Below are 3,441 nucleotides of genomic sequence, written 5' to 3' on the forward strand. Positions count from 1 at the left end.
ATCATGTCAACATTCCAGCCCCGAGAAAGGGGAGAAGACTGAGTAAAGACCTCATCCCTTTAGGAGCCCAACCTGGAGGAGGCACACATCACTTTTGTGCACATCACAGAGCTTAGTGGCATAGGCACACCTACGTGCAGTGGAGCTTGGCTGTCACGTGCTCAGCTCAAACTGGGGCTCTCTGACTAACGGGAGGAGAGAGGCTGCTATGAGTGGACAGCGGGGAGTTTCTGCTGCACTCATGCCCTTGCGTCTGCACAAAGTCAAGGTCCTTGGCTCCTAATCTCCACTGGGCCAGGCCACTTTGGGGGCTTTCTCGTCCCCACCAGTAATCCATGCCAGCGATCCACTCTGCGTTGTGCTTCTGTCCTGTGCCGTCAGCCACTGACAAACGAAGTCTCTGTTAGGAAGATGTACATGAGGAGCCCGGAGTTCTGCAGGGGAGGAAAGCGATATTGCCTTAAATCAGCTCCATCTGCTCCCTGTGTAACATTAACCGCTGGAGGTGAGGGCAGTAGGAAACTATGTGACCTGTAGCAACTAGAACGCCCAAGTCAAAGGCAGCCTGGCCGCAGGAGCTTCGAGAAAACAGCATTTGAAAGGTCAGGACTGTGCCCTCTTCATTTTTATGTTTCCAGCAACTAGGATCCAGCAAGTACCGCAAAATAATCACTAACGTTTGTTTAGCGCCTTACGGTTTACAAAATGCTTCTGTAGACACTATCTAATCTTTATCAAAACCCCAGGATATAGTTATCATTATTGTGCCCATTTTAAAGATGGTGAAGCTGCAGGTCAGGGAGCCAAATGGAGAACTGCCCAAGAACACAGTCAGGAAAGGTCAGAGCCGGGACTCAAATAATTTGAGGGTAAAGTTGTCTGTAAAGAATTTTCTACTGTGGCCAACTCTTCTTTCCTTCTAAAACTATTAGTGCTTAGCATAATTTTTTAAATCTAAAACTAATTATAGTTATGTAAACTATTTGCTATTTATTCTTCAATACTACAGAACATAATAACTATTGTGCATGTCACCAGGTATGCGTCAGCTTTGCTACAATACTCAGTCCTGCTCCTATGTGCCCAGTGTTCCTAGGTGGGGCTCTCCTTCCCCTCTGGATGCTGCTGACCCACTGGTTCCAGCATGGAATAAGGTGTAGAGACAGGCATTTTAAACAGGATGGCAGTGGTGGCCAATCCAGGTGGGGTATCCCTCCATTTCTGTCCCCTGGCTACCCACCAAAGCCACTTTGCAGTCCCTGATGGTGACAAGCACAGGGGTGAGGTGAGAAGCAGATGTAATGATGGAGCAAGGGCTTGGGGTCAGCTGTAGAGACCACAAACAGTACTGGACTTGGAGTCAGGTATAATGGGTCTAATCTTGGCTCTTACACTAACTTGCTAAGTGACCTTGTAACTCAACTTCTCTGGCTTCAGCTTCTTCATCTATAAATCAAGGGTGACACCAGCTCCACAGAGATTAAGTAAGAAAATGAAATCTAGAGATACCACAAGGTGCCCAGGATATAGTAGACCCACAGTCAGTGCATCCATAGAATTCTACAGTGGACGGCCGTTTGTTCCAACCCTTTTGTTTCATAAATGAAGAAACTGAGGCTCAGAGAGGTGAAGCATAGTTCCCAAGGTGGTCCAGCTGGGAAGTCCGGAACGAAGAATGGATACCAACTCTTTCCACTCCTTGCCTGGTGCTCTCTGCCCTATACCATGCGGCTCTGGAAGGAGAGGCGGTGGAAATCCAGATGAGAATGCATGTTTCAGGAGCAGATTTAGAGAGCTGCATATCTCAGGGCTGGATATGTGTGGGTGCACAGGCACACACGCACACACACTGGCCTTCTCCTTGAGGGCAGGGACTTGGGCGCCTCAGTCACTGCTGTATTCCCAGTGCATAGAACACTGGACATATCGTAGATCCTAGCCACTCTTTTTGACTGACTGATTGAAACACACACACACACACACACCTCTGCAAGGCAGAGCATGCATTGGAACTCTATTGCCTGGTCCAGTAGATAGAGTCAGTGCTAGAATTCAAACCAGATTAGTTGTGTCTCAGAACCTTCCATTATCTGCTAGAGTGCCCTCCGCCCAGCGCCCGGTACTTTCAACATTCTAAAAGCTTTTAGACTCCAAACAGCTTCTCTATCATCAAAACTTAGCCTTCTCTTATCCCATTGCTTCTGGACCCTGACCCCCTCGACAATCTATATGGCAACAGGTGGTGTTTGACGAATTAAATTAACCAATGGACAGATTAGAGAGAATTAATAAAAAATGCTCAGCACTCTAAAAAGTGTAAAGCAGGGGAGTGAGATATAGCAAAAGGTCAGGGAGAAGTTAGCCATGCAACTTTCCTAGAGAACAAAAGAACCTGCAATTCACCAGTTCCCCTTGATACCCAGAAAGGAACATTGAGAGAGCATAAGGGAACTTTGATCCAAATGATATCTACTGTGTTTTTCTCTTTCCTTGAGGCTCTTGGCAATTATGAGTTGTTGTAAAGATCCCCACTGCTGAGAAGAAGCACTTGAGGAATGTGTCTATACACCCTGGCCTGTTAACAAGCGGATGAAGGATTCTTAGACAGGATGGAATATGTAATTCAAGGAAGCCAGAAAAGATTCTGTGAGACAAAAGGGAATTGAAAGTTTCCAAAAGCTGATAAATAGAAAAGGAGGTATGTAAGTAAAAGAGATAGTTAGCATCTAAAAGAGGAAATGGGCTTCATTCATGCATTTGTTGAGCCATTTCTTCACCCAACTGTACCTACTGCATATTGACTACCTACAAGCCCTGCGCTTGGCCCCATGGAAACTGTGAGAGCGAACAAAGATGCAGGACCTGCCTACACAGAGCCCACGCTCCAATGGAAGAGACAGATTTCAGCCAAATAATCACACGTGGAAATGCAAACATTATACTTGGGCAAGTTCTATGGAGAGGACGTTCTGATTGTAGCCATGACTGTTGGTGCCCCCAGACCTCTCGGATGCCTGTTACTTGTCTGGTTGGTGAGCCCCTCTGCCAGCTACTGTGGCTGGTCTTTACCAAAAGCCTCAACCTGCCCCCTTCTCAAGAGGACCGCCCACTGACATCCCCTGCAGGAAGTGCTTGGAAGTTAACCACGCCTGGCAGGCCATGGCCAATCGCTGGCTGGGGCGGGAGTACAGGAGCCCCCTGTGTTTGCCTTAAGGCAGGACTCACCACACAGTTCAGTTTACCCTCCAGAGCTTCCCCCAAGATCGGGCTGAAGCAAGACCTCCCTGAAACCACATTCCTGTGCGGTTCCTTCTCCGTCCCTGTCTTGCTCCCCCAACTCCCTTACAGTTTTCCTGAGGGCGATCCCTCAATAAATCAGGAGTACACACATCCCTGCCTCAGGCTCTGCTTTTAGAGAACCTAATCTAAGACAATGATATT

Source organism: Equus asinus, chromosome 12 (genome assembly GCF_041296235.1).
Source record: "Equus asinus isolate D_3611 breed Donkey chromosome 12, EquAss-T2T_v2, whole genome shotgun sequence".
In the NCBI taxonomy this organism is placed as follows: Eukaryota; Metazoa; Chordata; class Mammalia; order Perissodactyla; family Equidae; genus Equus; species Equus asinus.